Genomic DNA, 18,680 nt, shown 5'->3' with positions numbered 1-18,680 from the left:
ATGCAGCAAAGTGCTAAAAAGGGAAGGGGAATGTATCCACGTATCGAGAGTTAGTGGCGTATTTCATTGGGGGGGTGAATCCTATCTTTTAGATTTTTGTTATGTTTGGACTTGTAACTACGTAACCCGGCAGTAACAGACCTGACTCGCGGCTGAGACCTGGGAACCCTGACTTCTCATCTCGTATTTGCCAGTTTACTGTAATTACTATATACTTAGCACTTGGGTAACACTCATTACTGGTTTGCATAAGCAAACAGGGGCCCGGGGCTCAGAACATGGCTGGATACATATTCATGGCAAAGGCAAAATTCAAAGGGACATTCTAATATACAGGAGGCTGAATCAGAAGATGCAGAAAGTTTGTGTTTACGCTATAGATTAGGTTGGTTTACAAAGACACCGCGTGATGAAGGCCCTGTCTCGCAGAGCTTACAGTTTAAATGTAGTATTTGGTACGTCTGACACCAGGATACTGTATCTCCTTCCGCTAATGTGATGCTGTAAACCTGCTCATGCTAATCTTATTAGTACATGCTGATCCAGTTTCTACACGTCAGTGTGAAACAACGCACATACTGCTTCCCGTTACCGTGATGCGATGTGTGCTCGATGTGATGCGATGTGTGCTCGATGTGATGCGATGTGTGCTCGATGTGATGCGATGTGTGCTCGATGTGATGCGATGTGTGCTCGATGTGATGCGATGTGTGCTCGATGCGATGTGTGCTCGCTAAGCCCCACAATACTGCGCTCCATTTCTGCATATGTGTTCGTATCTCTTTACATTGATACATTTTCTTCTTCCGGTAACGTGGACATGAGGAAGGCAACGTATAGGACGACCTCTTTAATCCGCCGGTGATATTAATGGTGTAAAAAAGTGAAAGCAATGTGTTTTATTTTAGATAGTAACCCCGCTGTTATCAAAGTAACTTGCAGCTTATTAGCGACAAAGGACTTTTCTACTTTGTGTTGCCTTGTTTGCTAGGGCTTCCTGAATTAAACTGCGATTTCCTGTTCTTTATATGCATGAGCACATCTGAGCAGCCAGCTCACAGCCCGGCCGCCTAATACCAATCACCTTCCCTCTCAGTCTCTCTTGATTGTTTCTAATTCAGTCTGACAGATAGTGCCTGACAACTTGCCTGCATATCCCTCCCTCCGTGACCTGAAGTTACTCACAGCACTTATATAGTCTGTCATTTTTAATATTTGATTTCATTTTAAGTTATGTGTTTTACCGAGAAGATGAAACAAAAAAAATGGCAGCTTGTAATAGAACACAAATTTAACCCTTCGCACAGCGGCATGGCCTGCAAGCCATAGAGATTCCCTACCCCCCTTTCCCTGGCACGTCGCTACATCTGGAGCAAAATAAAAGTAATTTATGGAAAAAGAACCGTTTCGATTCCCGCGGAGAAATAATTCCTGTTAACCATGTTAGTGCTGGGGTGCATTCCAGGTGTTGGGGGGGGGGGCTTACCCATCCGGCAGTGAAAGAGTTAATGCAGCAGGTTTCCCCATCAGGGCTGAATGTTAGTAGTAGTAGGAGAGAGTCTAGATTTGTTACTTAGTCCAGAACACTCTATTTTAGAATATTATGTTCTTTAATACAATACTTAAATCAGCAAGTTATGAGTCTTAACCCATTCAGTGCCGTAGCACGGTCTCTTTCCATGTGTGTATGTTTGATGTTTACATTTCAGCGTGTTTAAATGCAGAAAAAAAAACAAAAAAAAAGAAAACTATGACTAATTTGTTTGACACATAGTAACAATTCCCTTAGAGAAGCTGTGACCATTTATCTTACGTGTTGTGTTAGGCATTAACCCTTTCGAGGAGACACTTGTTACTTTGGGGGGGGGGTCCATCAAAAAATAATTTAGCAGTTTTGGAATTATGGACAATGTCTGCCAGGTCATAATCACCTAGCAGATTTCAGCTCTGAACGCTGGTTTTTGGTAGCACCCATCTGGTAAATACAGAGGGATTATAACACCGGACTCTCTGGTCATTGTACATGGAAGTGGAGGCTTTGCTTGGCCTGGAATAGGGGTGCATGGAGAACCAGTTTCTTTCTGATACAAGTTTAAAGGTGCTAAGACGTGTGTCCGACGGAATCGCCGTGATTCTGGAAACTGGTATGCGGGAGGTGTGGGGTAGGTTAATCAGAAAAATGGTCCGAATAAGATAAAGCTGTCACAGAACGATGAGCTTTAATGGAAAGTGTATTATTATTATTATTATTGGTATAAAGTTGACTTTGCTCTTTAACAAGCAGAGAATGGATAATTTAGCTAGCTCCTGGATCCAATTAAACAATCTACATTTAGTGCGCAGTAGGGTAATGGAGAGAGCTCGGAATCGGCGGTTTATGAGTTTGCCTGGTACCTGGAGCATGCACTCTGATCAAAGCGTTATTGGATTAAACACTCTCATTATACACAGATATAAAATGAGACTGTTTACATACAGTATGACATGCAAAGTCATCTGTTATATCTTAATTTTTATAGGATTAAGATATATCCTGTACTATTCATGTTTTCTTATTTATGTAAATGATGCCTCAGCTCACTTTATTATTTGACATGGCTTCACACAATATAAAGACAGCTGAGCGTGTAATGTAAAGTTTGTTGTATGTATGTATGGATGTGTAATTGTGTGTGTGAGCATGGATGTGTAATTGTGTGTGTGTGAGCATGGATGTGTAATTGTGTGTGTGAGAGCATGGAAGTGTAATTGTGTGTATGTGTGAGCAGTGATGTGTAAGTGGGTTGAGATGGAGTGTGTTAGAATTAATGTGTATTTGTGTGTATGAGTGAGTATGAGTAATTTGTGTAAGTGTGTTTACATATGTGTATGTTGGCAAGGGCCAAAAAAGGCACAGACAAGTTGTTTTGGAGCAAGGATGGCACAGACAAGCTGTTTGGGGACAAGAAGGCACAGATAAGCTATTTGGGGGCACTGACAAGCTGGGGGCACTGATGCCATAGACATGCTGTTTGAGGGTTAGGATGACACTGATAAGCTGTTTAGGGCAAATGTGGCACCGTGGGACATGTTGCTTGGTGAATTTGGTTATATACAGTATGCGTGTGGCTGGGCATGGTTATACACAGTATAGGGACGGCCGGGCATGGCTATGCACAGTATAGGGGTGGCAGCGTTCTGGTCCATTAGTACGTAGACTGCACCGCGTTCCTGATTTTTTGCAATAGGCCGCAGCCCAGCGAGTGAGATCATCCCATTTCGGAGGGTGCAAAATGCATCTGCTTTGAAATGCGAAACAGAACTGAATAGTTTACAAGTAGCATATTTACCAGCGAAATTTCATCCAAGCCTTCACAGATCTGGCCAAGCTACGAGGATTCCTGCATTTGTACCAAGTCACAAAAAATCTGCCTAACAGATGTCAATATTACCTCTGTTCAGCATTAATATACGTAAACAAATGAATTTGTTTTTCATTATAACATTTATATTGCAGCAATCAGTAACGTCGAGTACATTTCATCCAAATAACATGCGAAACAACAAAGGCCAAATCCACACCAAAAAAAAAATATAAAAAATTGGGAATTTGAGGACACGGAGGATGTTTCATCCGACTGCCGATTTCCAGAGTAATCCACCTATAGGAGCTCTTTAAATAACCACCCAATTGGCTGGCATTTAATCGGGCACATGCCCCCCCCCCCCCGGCAGTCTGCTTGGGTCTATAAAAAAAGATAAGATAAAATAATCACGTCCGTGGCAAGAAGCTGTTATGGTATTGATCTCGGTAAAGACTTCCATTAAGTGACCAATCTACATCTCGTAAGCGATGTCGGGGCGGTTATGCATTTTGCCAGGTTCAAGTCATAGGCCATTCTGTTAGAATTCAAACGGCATCTCGACGCGGCTGCTAAATAATTTCTAAACCCCCGAATCAGGGCGGCTTTGCATTTGCTGCAGTTTGAGGAGGACGCGCAGAAAACAGAACGACAACGCGCCACCTCCGTGTCTTTAAAATATTAACGTTCTATTGGAATAGTATTTTTGGAGCAAAACCTGAGGCACCAGAGGATAAGTGACATAAACAAAGGCAGCTGGTCTGCATGAAATAATGGAACAATGAGGGCCTTACAGCCGCGCTCATCATTCCGCTATGCTAATTAGCATTCTGTTGTGGCCGCAGCACTGAAAACATATAATCTGGATTGGTGTACTGTACAGCTGAAAACACACATTTTTTCTTCCCAGTGGGCTCGAGCCGCTGGTGGCACGTGTGTCGCCCAAAAGCCACAGCCCTCCGATTGGAAAAACCTGTGTTGATCCTCACTGCTTTCAGTAACACTCTTGACCTTGGTAAATCCGCACCGGGTTTATTTCCGTGTGAAAAGAGCCGCTTTTAGGTTTGTATTTGCTGGAGATTTGTCAGCCCGTTACCCTCGTAGTCCGGATCCGGTCGGTGAAGGGATGGCGATTCATCCTCCTGTGATGTTTTTATCTGTTACATTTTAGGGACCTTTAAGATCTCCATAGAAAGAAGCGTCCCGCGGATAATCCTGGCTATTCTCTGGCTATATCCAGGGAGCCCTCCTTAAACTACTTTCCTCCCCTGCTCTGTATAATATACAGATATATATATATATATTATAGCAGAGGAGATGAGAAGTTCCGGGATTCTATATGGGATCTATAAGGTTATAGGAAGGTATGAATGATTGATACAGATGTTAGGAAACGCCAGGAGTAAAAGTGTTACCTTAGTGTTTCTGTAATGCAGTTGGGTTTCTTTACAGCCCGGGGGCAGCCGCTAGGGGCATTTGGAAGAACTTGGTGTTAACTTGTATGTCTCTAAAAGTTGAACTAAAAGTTGTTTAATGCCTCTGACATGCAAATACCAGTGGGGGTCCCCGAGCGACCGGTGAGACGAGGCTCTCGGGACGGCTCGCGGTGATGCTTGTATCTCCTGGTATCTCGGGATGTTTTCCGATCAGACTGGACATGGAAGCACGGGATCCGGTATAACCTCGGCCCGGCACTTTGTTCATCTTTTATAGAACTCTAACCCTGATTGCTTGGAAGGTCTGTAAAGTAATGTTAACCCTTTGATTGCTGCGGGAATGTCTGGATGGTGCTTTGTAATTCTCTGCTGTCCCCTACAGCCCTGCAGAGTAAAGGCATGCTGCTATGAGCCTGCCAGATTAGCTAACCCAATCTCATCTCTTACAGATTATGTGCAGGGAGGGGTATTTGCTTCTTAAATGATGGATCCTTGTATTAAAAATATCCCGCCTCTGGCCGGAAAGGGCAAAATCTTGTTGGGATTCTTGTGCAAAGTAATTACGGTTTTAAGCCTGATAGCTCCTTCTGTCGGTATCTTTACACGGGAATGAATGGACCCCGATAATCTCATGTTTTGGGGAAATGATGGATACATCTTCAATTCGCTCAAAGCAAACAAACATGTCCCACTATTCTAGCAGTAACAGCATCACCTTCCCCTGTTTCTATAACGCGCTGTACTGCTACTTCAATTGCAAGCTCTTTGGGACAGGGAAGTATGATGTACAGCACTGTGCAAAAGATAGTAAGAATGTAAGACTGCTTTCAGTGTTTATTTTTATCATTTAACAAAATAGAAAACGAGGGAACGGAAGAAAAACCCTAAATCAAATCAGCATATGCTGAACATCAAATATTGATTTGATTTGGATTTTTTCTTCTGTTCAATCACTTTCTATTTTTGTTAAGTGATAAAAATAAACTATTAACATATCTATTTTTTTTAACACCTGTCTGAAACATTTGCACAGTGCTGTACATCATTCTCACCTGTCCCCAAGAGCTTGCAGTTTACGGATGAGGCTTCAGTTCTCTATGTGCTGTAAAGTGTGAGAGTAACCGATATACTGTGAGGATTGAAAGGATGGTTAGTGGAACGGCCCGTATCCCTAGATATGCACGCTGTCCATGATTCCGTTTAGGAAGAGGTCCGCAGGAGTAACAGGTACCCCGGCGTGAGAACAGAACTGTGTCTGAGAAAGACAATGCAAAAAGTCTCTATGTTTGCGCATAAATAACACATCAATTCACTCACGGAAAATAAACTAATATGTGTTTCCCTTTAACTCTACTAGCCATCAGGGGCTATAACGCTTTGTTTTTGTAATGGCAAGGGGGTTAAAAGCATGGGAACTATGGCATATTTCCACTTAGCCAGGGCCCATAAGGGCAGCTCGGCTCTCCGCATTTCCATATTCCAAATGCGAATATGAGGCGGCGTTATTTAAGGCTTTTATTTATCTGAAATGCATTCATGTATTCACAGCTGTAGAAAGGCTTTGATTAATGGAACGTTAGACGTTATTATAGATTTTTAATACTAATGCACAGCGACTCTTTACAAATGCAAATTAAAGAAAGGTGATATGAACAGAAAATATTGGGATCCTGATAATATATCTTTTGCTTTCATAAATGTATATAATTATTAAGTGAGGTTTAGCTCCAGATGTAGCTACAATAGAGCTTTCTAAATGTTAGAAGAATGAAAAATTGCTTGGAACGAGTGGGAACGGAATCAGGAGCACACCTGGTTTTGACAAAGATTGCATTTACTGACTGCTGCGCGATCGCATTACAGAGAAAGACCAAGTCTCTGGGAGCAGCTGTGGAGAAAGGCCTGGCAAATCTACATGCAAATAACACTACATTGTTAACTTAATCAGATGCCGAGGAAAAGATGTGCCAGTCCACGATGATGATCTAGAAACAAGTGCACAGTCCTCAGAGAGCGGACGCCCAGGCGCGCGCAGACAAGGTGTACCACCAGGGTACTGTCCTTGGGTCAGCGCTCCGTCTTTCTCCTAGTACCAAGATGATTGTGATTCCAGATTCCATTAATACGCCTGCAATATCTCATTGTTTCAGAGGCGTTAAATAGGCTCTAATTTGTTCTCCACAATGAATGAAATGGGTGATTAGATTTTCCTAGTCTGGGCGACATTTGGTTAATTGTGTTGTTTCTGGTGATGTCCTTTTCTTTAGTGCTGCACAATGCATGGATTAATCCCTTTTCGGCTGGATTGTCCTGCAAGGCATTTGCATTCCCTGCCGTGACGGCGATGAGAGAGCTGGGCATTGATGGCTTTTGATGCTGTGAGGGTGGCAAGTTAGACTCGTGCAGACTCCATTGTGTGTCTGTCTCCTAAAACACCCTCGCCTAAAGAGAGCAGACTCGCGCAGAACAGGGTCTGAACCTGTCTAGCCGCTGACTGCGATCTTACTCATGAGAAACCCCCTATCCAAAGGAGAAACTCCTATCCAACTTGAGCTGGGCCATGACATTTAACATTGTAACTAAAGAAAACAAGCAAATGAAATGAACACATTGTAGCACTGGCTGCTCTTGTCACATGCCGACATTCAGCGGTTGTCCCACGGCTTGATTCGAAGAGACAAAACTGTGGACGGGGTCAGAGAATGACCTCCTCGTGTGTTTTGCATGCAGTCGTCTCAATTATAGAGAGGCAGATTTCTCACCTCCGACTCTTTCTAACCCACTGATTGTCCAAAGGATCCACTGCGTGGGTTAAAACTTGTTTAATTCATCTGTGTATTTATTTGACAAAATCCAATTCATTTCTAAAAGAAGTAACAAAAACACACAAATTGATGAGTAATAAACAAAGCGCTTCATCTGTCTGGTCCAGTTCTGTACAATCATTTCTCTTTCTCGTTTGATACGCTTTTACCTCCCATTGGTTTGGGATGTGAAGGCAGCTATCTTGCATCATTATCCTTGCCATTAATCATGAACTTGGCTAATTACATGTTAATCGAGGCATCATAAAACTTGGCCAAGACCGCGAGCCCTTGTAGACCTTCTTGGTCGGTATGGATCTCTGGAGTGACCTCTGTCTGGATAATGACAGCCAGGTGCACAAAAGACCTATTTCTCCCCGGAGCAGGTCTGAGAACGGTAGTGTTATAAAGGCTTACGCAGAATTGACACAATAACTACATGGATGTATTTTCTCATAAAAGCGGGAAACGGTGACTGTTCTGTGCTTCGTGTCTTTTCACTGAGAACACAAGGAACCCATAGAACTTGTTTCAAATCCTCGTCAAAATGACTGCTTTATGTAGGGAGGGAAAGGACACAGTTTCCTCCTGAGCGGCATAAAAGAAGAATACTTAGCCAAGGGTTTGGGATAACCTTTATTGTTGTCTAGGAGACATGAGTAGAACCCTTTGCGGTGCTTGACAAAATGTATGACAGAGATGATGTACTCCGGCTTGTAGATGGGAAGCAAGCGTTCACGGCGAGCGCTATGCCGTGCCAGAGGGTTAATTGAGTGGCATTGCTGCTGGCACCACATTGAGCTCAGTGCCTGCGACAGACTCCGGCACAAGCAGCTCTATGAACGAGTACCGTAAGGGATACCACGATATTATACCAAAAGGAACTGTTCTGTCTAATGGTGTTGCCCAACTCCCCCTGATTTTATCCCCTGCTAACTGCCCCAATTGGCAGGGCTGGGTTACAGTTGGCGCATCACAGTTGCCCAGCGTGAGGACGCATCTGTCTTGTTACTGATTTCAGAGGCCGTACCTTCTGACATAGTCATTATATTAATACAAAGCACCTTGTGAGTTGCCACAACACAGAATGACACCGGTCTCCATTCTGGAAAATCCACCGTGGCTCCAGACTCGGTAATGGGTAGTAATGATAATGACAGATTTCTCTCTCCCTTCCATGCAGCAGCTATCCTATGTACTTTGCGTCATGGCAAAGCTTCCAATGTAGAGTGGAGCTCTTCCATCCAAAGGGCCATTGGGGTGCTGTTTGGTGCTTTGTCCGGACGGCGCAGAATGAACAGTTGCTGGCTTGAAAGCCATACGAAAGCATCTCCTCCCTAATCAGTGAAGCTGAGCAGTTGACTAGTTCTTTTCACCGCCCTGATGCCCGGCATAAATGTGGCAGCGTTAAAGAAAGGGACTAATGATACTGACCTTGTAGAGGGAAAGATAATTCAGTATTTATTCAGGATACATAACACTTCGAGTGTTATAGCAGTTAAACTGCAGGTCAGCGGGAGAGAGTTCCTTCAAAATTCCATGAGGTCCTTCATAATTCCCCCGACTATCCTTGGTGGATTCATCTGTACTATCTTGGTGCGTAGATGCAGCTTTGCTTCGTATCCCAGACCAGGGTTTCAGCTCCTTTATTTTTATTACATAATGTGTTGTTTTTGGCGTGGCAGCCATGGAGTCCTTCCTAGTTTAGATCTTAACCACCAGTAAATTGGCTAACCATGACTGCAGACCCGGCCGGTTATTACCCCCACAGTATCATCTGTTTAACTCGCTGCCTGCCAGGGCAATATTACAGGAGAGGACATGGTGGTATACGAACGGGGAGCGTGTACATGAACAGTATGCTTTTCCACCTCAGGCTAGGGGACTGCCTTATTCTACCTACCACTTACCCAGTCTACATGGCCACCTCCAGGATTACATTAGCACGCTTGGCCACGTTACTGAGATTCTCTCAGCCCCAACATGGCAGAAATACGCACATGTAGATGACAGGGGAAGGTCAGTGTTTGACCCCGAATCGCTTCATCACTCATGTGGTTTTTGTGGCTGTAGAGAGATCCGCGGTTTTGTTGGAGTAGTTTTGGCAGAAGACACAAACCGGGTGGTTCTGGGAGTCATCAGTCACCGGGTCATATCATGTATCACGCCATGTAGGAACCGCCGCCTCGCCACTCTGCAGCCCACAGGGCCAGCCGCATGCTGAAGGGGTTAATTAACAAAAGAAAAGGACTATGTGAAATCATAAAGCTGCATCTGTAAGAGGCATATACATTAATGCTATCTGCTCTGCGGTTAACTCGCTATACAAAACAATACCAGGAAGGTACTTTATTCTGTTTACTAAATCCCACGACACATAAACATTCAAATGCAAATTCTTCAAAGCGGAAAGCCGCAGATTCAGGGAGCGCTATGCTTAAAAAACCTCCACCAGTAAAAGCAGTTTGGGAATATTTCACTGTGAATGGCAGTTTATTTAAAGCAGACCTCCTTCTTACAGGCCCATTTACCAACTCTCTGTGAAATTCACGCGTCAAAAGAATAATTTATGGATTCCATCAGCATGACTCAATTTAAGTACATATGCACTGCGCGCAGGATGTGTACTTGTGTGTATACATTATATATATATATATATAAAAATCCAAAATATATGCGTCTAATCACCCCTGTGATATAAATAGGGCTAAGACGCCACGTGCAGATAATAAGCTGATTGGCTTTAAAGATATTCCTTAAACTCAATTACTTTTCTGCTCCACGCAAAACTTAATATGTGCAGCTCTTATGAACATCGGTTTCCAGAAATACTCTTCTAAAAACGCTTCCCGTGACAGAGTCCCCGGTTTATAACGTTCATTATTAGCCGCAGGCCACCCGGACTCAATCTCACGTTATGGACCTAGAACAGGGTGCGTGTGTTTGGTTTGTTGCTACTCACAGGATACTAACATGTATCAAACATACAATGTATATCCCAGAGATCACACGTAACAACTACACCCTCTGCAATAAGCATTAGAAATATACCATAATTAGTATAGCTCCACTATGCTATAACTATTACACACATATCATACTATAGATCCCATCTGCATTAAGTATTACACACATATCATACTATAGATCCCCTCTGCATTAAGTATTACACATATATCATACTATAGATCCCCTCTGCATTAAGTATTACACATATATCATACTATAGATCCCCTCTGCATTAAGTATTACACATATATAATACTATAGATCCCCTCTGCATTAAGTATTACACATATATCATACTATAGATCCCCTCTGCATTAAGTATTACACATATATCATACTATTGATCCCCTCTGCATTAAGTATTACACATATATCATACTATAGATCCCCTCTGCATTAAGTATTACACATATATCATACTATAGATCCCCTCTGCATTAAGTATTACACATATATCATACTATAGATCCCCTCTGCATTAAGTATTACACATATATCATACTATAGATCCCCTCTGCGTTACGTATTACACATATATCATACTATAGATCCCCTCTGCATTAAGTATTACACATATATCATACTATAGATCCCCTCTGCATTAGGTATGACACATATATCATACTATAGATCCCCTCTGCATTAAGTATTACACATATATCATACTATAGATCCCATCTGCATTATTACACATATATCATACTATAGATCCCCTCTGCGTTAAGTATTACACATATATCATACTATAGATCCCCTCTGCGTTAAGTATTACACATATATCATACTATAGATCCCATCTGCATTATTACACATATATCATACTATAGATCCCCTCTGCGTTAAGTATTACACATATATCATACTATAGATCCCATCTGCATTAAGTATTACACATATATCATACTATAGATCCCATCTGCATTAAGTATTACACATATATCATACTATAGATCCCCTCTGCATTAAGTATTACACATATATCATACTATAGATCCCCTCTGCATTAAGTATTACACATATATCATACTATAGATCCCCTCTGCATTAAGTATTACACATATATCATACTATAGATCCCCTCTGCATTAAGTATTACACATATATCATACTATAATTCCTCTCTGCAACAGCTCTCACACATATATCATACTATAGATCATCTCTGCATCTACTTCTACCCGTATTAATGGAATTTGGTTATTAATTATTTTTAATATTTTTGTTGTTATTTTCTTTTGTCTGCCACAGCGGGAAATAACACATTTTTTTCCAAACTTCCAAGCGTATAGAAACAACATGGTGTCTGCCTTGTTTCCTTGTGCTATTTAACCCCTCTGATACACGTGATAATAATAAGCATCAGACATATAGCAGGGCTATATGATACAGTAGCCAAGAAGCACATAATGTGTTATAATCCATCTGCTCAGCCTTGTGTTGGGTGTAGCTCAAAACACCCATAGTTATGAAGTATAAGAAAACATTTACCAATAATTATTAGCACCTTAATGCAAAGCTTCTGTAGTCTATAATGTTAATATCATGCCGTTCATTATAAGGAGAGTATCAGCTCTGTGAATGTGAGAACCGGCATTGGGGTCAACGTGTGTTGCGATGCTCCTCCATTACAAACAGATCCCCTCATTCCTCTCTCATAACTACAACCATTAACCCTACGTCTGAATCACTGCATCCACCTAACCCTTCAAGCCAGCAAGTAAATTCTGATGGCCATGACGCTGAATGATCATACATCCCAATTCCTTCATACGCTCCCCCAGTCTTTGCTAAGCCTCTACTCTCTTTCCTCCTGCCACTCGCTTTTTGTTTCTTGTCGTCTTCCACCTGTAACCGTATCCTTCATCCCTTCATTCACCCCATATTCATTTGAATGATATGCCTATTTAATAATGCTTTGTCTAATAAGTCCTGGGCCGTCCTCCTATACCTCATTAGTCTGCCGAACATACTCTTTTGGGGCAGATCCTAATCCATACATTATCTCGTTACCCTAGTGGCTCTTGCAGTCTGCCTTCCATACTCAAAGTCTGTTGGGTTCTTCCGTAACACAGGTGACAATAACTTAATAATATGCGACAAACGCTTTCCTTACCAGTTCTCAAGGCTTTCTCTATAACGCGTGTCCTGTTTAACCACCTGCCGGGCTACAGACTGTCTCCGAAAACTGCCCCTTCTGATCTGCCAGTTGAAAAGAACCCAAACCATTAGCATACACACGCAACAACAGAGACAAAATTAAATAGTAATCAAATACGTTCTGCCTGTTTCAAGTCAAAGGCATGGAAAGACAACTCGACAAGATGAAGAGAGAAAGATGCCTATATTTTAAAGTCCAATAACGGGCCGTACGTTTTACTAAAGACTTCAAGGCACAAAGAAAAAAGTATAAGATAGACTGTTCCTCTCTTATTTCCGGCTTTCATTCTGTGACATGTTTTTTTTTTTTTTTGTACTTAAAGGAATTTTTCCAACAAGTTAGGGAGCATCATTAAATAAAGACTGTGAAATGTGCAATATGGCTTATTTATTTAAATGTTAATTGGTCCAACGAACACTTCTAATTAGCTCTATATTTGCTTAGCAAAAAGTTTTACAAATTCCAATTGTGAAAAGCAGCTATTTGGGGCTGGTAAGCATGTTGCCGCATCAGCTATGATTTTTCTATAGTTCTCAGCCCTTGAAGGCACAATTTAATTTTTCATGTATGCATACTAGCAACGGTAAACACTTGCGAGTGTAAAGAACCTTCTTTAATTAGCTGCACAACAATTAAAGGATTCACAAACTAAATTGAACCCTGTCTCTGTGCTTACTAGCCGGATTCTACCACCTGTCACAACAGTACTTTGTTCAATCTGTTATGCAGAATCATTATAGCAATATAACTGAAAGGGAAAAAAAGGAGAGAAAACAGCAATTATTTCTTACTTCTCTTTTGAATGGGTTATTTTGGGTTCCACCAAAGTCAGGTTCAATGACGTTAACCTTGTGAAATGTGTATGTAATAACATCATACTTATACGGTGGTCTTAGCATCCATGGAGAATAAAAAAAAATGTATTTCCATCCATTTATCAACAAGACATAGCTCTTAACGAACGGTGCCTTCTGTGATGATTTCCAAGAACGGCGTTATCGCTTGGCTTCTGTTGTTTCTATATACATAGGTTTTGAAACATACATCTGTTTTAAGGTTTTTGAGAAAAAAGATATAATAAATGTAAAAAATATATATACATATATGTTTGTCAGATAACATGAAGTTATTAAAGTACCGGTTGAACGTACATGTGTCCCTTTGATGTAAACCTCAGCTAGTCCCACCTATCTCTTTCTTGTCAGTAGCGTTTCATTATTATTATTATTATTGTTATTTATGAAGGCACAAAAGGCAATTGTGCAGCCTTGCAGACGTCTGGCACTTGCCACGAGCCAGCTGTACATCTGCCCCTTCATATGCCGGAGGTTTCTGGAGTATTGGCCAGCTTATCTTGAAGTCAGCAGGAGTTCTTGTTCTTCTCACGGTGTCCAGAGTTCGGTTTTCCAGCTTAAAATGGTTTATTTTGCACATATTGTTCGTAAATTTTTGGTGTAGACACAGATTTTATTAAGATATTAGGAAAAGGGGGTCAGTGTGGGTTGGTGCCGATGTGACCGGTGAGAAGGACCAACTGGAAGAGAGAACTTGTAGACAACAGAAGGAACAAGAGTTTTCCTTCTTTTGGAATGTAGAGATACGTGGAAACATTGTAACACTTGTTTATATGTGAACAATACGAAGGGGGAGATAATCTGTGGTGTTTGTCTACCAGAAGAATATGTCACTGGTTGTCTTCAGCCGTGAACGCTTTGTTCCTCCTTTTGTATTTCAAGTATTTGGACTATCTTCCATTTGTCCAGCGGACACCACCTAGGACTAGCTCCGCATGTTAAAGAAATACTTAGTATCGTTACTGTATCCCACACTAATTCTTCCCGGCATGGAAATATAGACTGCTTTTGGAAGAGTTTAGGTATTACGGCGACTCCAATTACACCTTTGGTTTGATAAGTCTGCATGTGCTTTGTTTTAATTGTTTATTCGTATTCACTCAAAATATGTTTACAGCCTCGAAATGGATTATAATCTGACCTTTCTCTCTCTCATTTAACCTCCTAATAAATATCCCCTAACAGTTTTAGAACGATTTCATGCAGTATCTTATCTCCACGCTCTGTGTAATGAGCGCAGGATGTTTAGGAGTAGGCAAGTATTTCACAACACTGCAAATTAATTTCAATTATTATAATTACATTTTTCTTTTCTACTAAATACGTCTTTGTAATTACCCGATATCGCAAAATGAAAGCTGAAATTATTTTAAAACACATATTAGAATTTAGTGGAGGAATATCTCAAGGAAATTGCTGTTTACCTAACTTTGGTTCCGAGTGAACGGCCTCGGCTGAGGTCTCGTTACAGACAGAGATGTCCTCTGAGAGCCCCCCATAGCTTCATACAGATAATAAGTACAGATGATTACTGTTGTCAGGCCGGTGCAATGTTATATGATTGGAGAAGAGTCATTTTCTTATCGTAATGTTTGCGTCTTTTATTACATAGGCCACCTTTTTCTGCTTCTTAATGTAACCAAATCTTTCTTCATCATCACCGAGGCCAATTTCTGTGCCACACCTGATGTATGACATTTTTTTTTAGGTTTCTAAAAGGTTCCTGTCTGTAACCCATTCCCCAAACTCATGGTTTACTCATCAGTCTCACTTTTCTTGTGCATTAACACTCTCTCGGTCCTCTCGCCGCCAAACTTTTAATACCTCAATGCACTTAGCGGGGATTAGAATTATAAGGGTGCCCTGAGTTCGCTTTCAGAAATAAATATGACTTATAAATATTTTCCAATCCCGTCGCCTTTTTAGCACCAAAGTAGCGAACATTAGTCGCACAATAGACGGCAAGTTCAAATGAAAATTATACATATTTTACAACAGAGTGTGATCGGCTCCATTCACACGCGCCATTTTATTTCAATGACTTTCTATTCTAGAATACAATTCCCTGATGGTGCCCCTTTAATTCAGAGATCCAGTAGCTGCTGGGGACTCTAAACAACTGACAGATGCCCGTTTTTGTAGCTGATTATTGTCTTTTGTTTACTGGAAAGACGATAAAATCATGGTGATGCTTCTACAAAGCTCCATGCCAAGAAATCAGATAGATCGGAGAACCAAACCTAGGCACACCGTCCACGTGTCCGTAATGCCACGTCCAAACAAAACCCATCAGTAGCTTGTCGTAGGACTGGTTATCAGGGTAACAACAACAAACACTTGCTTCCTGATTTGTGCAGAATGCACGGCCCCTACAGTAAGGCATAGTGTAGTCACTCCAATATGTAGGTTATATAATATATTATATTATTATATATAATACTTACTATTATTACTATATTATCTATCATCAGAACTTTCCCAAGACCCAAAACCTCACTAATGCTGGGAGTTCATGACTCAAAACCGACCGGAACGCGCGTTCTGGACTTAAATGGCCAGATGTGTCAGTATTGGAAGGTTCCACTTAATGAATCCCTTAATGTAGGCGAGCGCCTTCAATCCACACACGAAGAAGCACATTTTATGTCGCTGAAGGTAAAATTCTCATAGAGCCTTTAACAGATTTAAAACTCAGCCTGACCTTTTGAAATGAGCCTCTTATAATGTCCCTTTTACAATGTAACACAAACAGACATTTTGTCAAAATAAAGTTGGACTGAATCTCTAATGCTTTGAGCTGCCTTTGGTTTAAGCTCATTAAGTTTCATTGTAATCCCTGCTCTTTCTATCCAGGTTTGTTCAGGTCTCTCTTACAGGAAACAAAAATAGTTTGTAAGTGGTTTATTGGAAAGAGCGGCACTTATATACCATTCCGGGTCATTCCAGGAGACTTGTGAGCTTTACTTTAGAGTGTGTGTTGTAAGCATTCTTATTCGTTCTTTCAAACTTCAGATAGAACATGTCAAAGTGCTCTGATGCCATCACTTCCTGAACGGTGACATCATAGCAGAACTTCCTGTGTCGCTGTAGCTAATGCATTGCTCTAATGCTATCATGACAAGTAAAGAGAAGGGAAAGCCACTGCTGTGAAGGCAACTACATAACATCAGTCATCCGCAATAAATGTGCCACCCTGAGATGCCACAAGCCTCCTATACATTGGGGTGCATATGGTGCAGCCTTGGTGCGCAAAATACAGTCATTTCCAGTTCTGAATGAGTACATTTTTTTTGTAAATGTTTGTGTTGATGCATTTTATTTGGCGACGTGTCCCTCGAAATCCATCTATTTATTGCTGTGACACCTACCGCTGAGAGAGAGCTGATCCGCAACAGACTCTGTTTCAGTTAAACGCGGCCAAGAACAGCGCGTGAGTCAACCAGCAGATGTGGTTTTTCTGTTTAGGTCAAAAGTAACTTGGGGGCTCGCTTTCCTCCCCTTCCAGAAGTCAATGTCAGGGAAGTCAACAGGTTTAGGCGTTTGACCCAAGCAGCGGCACTGGGGACGAGATGGACGCCACCAGGAAAGAGGTATCAGATGCCTTCACTGAGCCTTTCCCTGGAAAGCGTCCAGTTTTCAGACAACAGAATATCTGATTATGTGCTTGGATTTCTGTATTGATTTTGTGCGCTCATTTGATGATTTGTATCCAAGATTATGCGTATGACAGGTGCCTGGCGAACACAACCATGCAGGGTTATCCTGCCTCAATATTTACAAATAGGTCAGACTTCCATTTGCATGAAATGAGAGCATTTAGCATCAACATTTTATTTGCACTGTCTGCCATTATCTACCTACCTATCTATATCTTTCTTTCTCTCTTTCTTTCTTTCTCTCTTTCTTTCTTTCTCTCTGTCCATACATGTATCCATACATCCTATTCTATGGTGTATGCTGGTTACAGTAGCAATACCATCATAGGATTTCTCCATTACTAGAGAGTCATCAATCAAAGATAGCTGTTTTTTGGGAATTATTTACAGAATAGACTCTTTTCTAGTTGCACCCTCCATGGCCGCGGCTTGGTTATTTTCAGGAAAATAATTTTTATTGGATATCAGGAATTACATCATCAAAACAGAGTTTCTAGCTTGGCCAATGAAATGGCAGCATTTCTATCACTAGATGGGCTTTTATATGTGCCAAATCCCCTTTATAATGACATTGTGAATGCGCTTGTCCTGTCCTCTTATCATCTTGACGTTTTTCCTTTAAAGTTCTTAATAAAATTGGCCAAACATAGCTTTGCGTAGACCGACTCCCAATGGCCACCACCAGTCCTATCATTAACTTAGTTCTAGAATGATCAGCGATGGAGGAGTGGGGCTCCCTAACTCGTAACCCCCACGTCCCCCCGGACGTGTTTTACAGTTTAAATTACACTTTGGGTGACCGCTGGCCGCACCATAATGGCAGGAAGGCCGTGTTACCCCTCCGGCACTGGAAGGGTGAATCTGGTTCCAGAGAGGGTTTATTGTTTCCCGGGACATGCTAAATATACTTTCTACTCGGCAATATTTCAGGAAGAAAAATGTAACTGCTTCTCATTTTCTAATTCGCTTGATCACCCAAAGTACTTCAACATGTAATTTGTGTATTTGATTTCCCCTAATTAGATTTATTTATAGGTAACTGATAATCTCATCAAGTGTCACATGTCGGGCTGATACTTGTGTCTGCCGCTCTCTTTTGCTTGTTTTTAAAGTTTGATATCCACCCCGCACCTTCTATCATTAGACGTCACAAGTGTGCCCTGCGCGGGTATCAATCTCCAGACATATGAAGCGTCCGCAATCACTCCCATCTCTGCGATATTAGCGATGCCACGTGTCTTGGTACCCAAATGTCACCGGGACCGTCTGCAAGCAATGGGGGGAACGCGCATGCTCAGTGCACCAAGCTCAGGGCTAAAATGGAAGCATGAAATCTCTGGTTTATTTATATAATAATGTTTACAGCCGTCTAATGACCCCGAAAAGGTTCTGTGCTCCACAACAGGAGCGACCGTCACCAGG

The sequence above is a fragment of the Sceloporus occidentalis genome, unplaced genomic scaffold, assembly GCF_023333645.1.
Source record: "Sceloporus occidentalis isolate IW3139 unplaced genomic scaffold, rSceOcc1.0.p SCAF_29, whole genome shotgun sequence".
NCBI classification, from domain to species: Eukaryota; Metazoa; Chordata; class Lepidosauria; order Squamata; family Phrynosomatidae; genus Sceloporus; species Sceloporus occidentalis.
Note: the sequence above shows the minus strand (reverse complement) of the source record.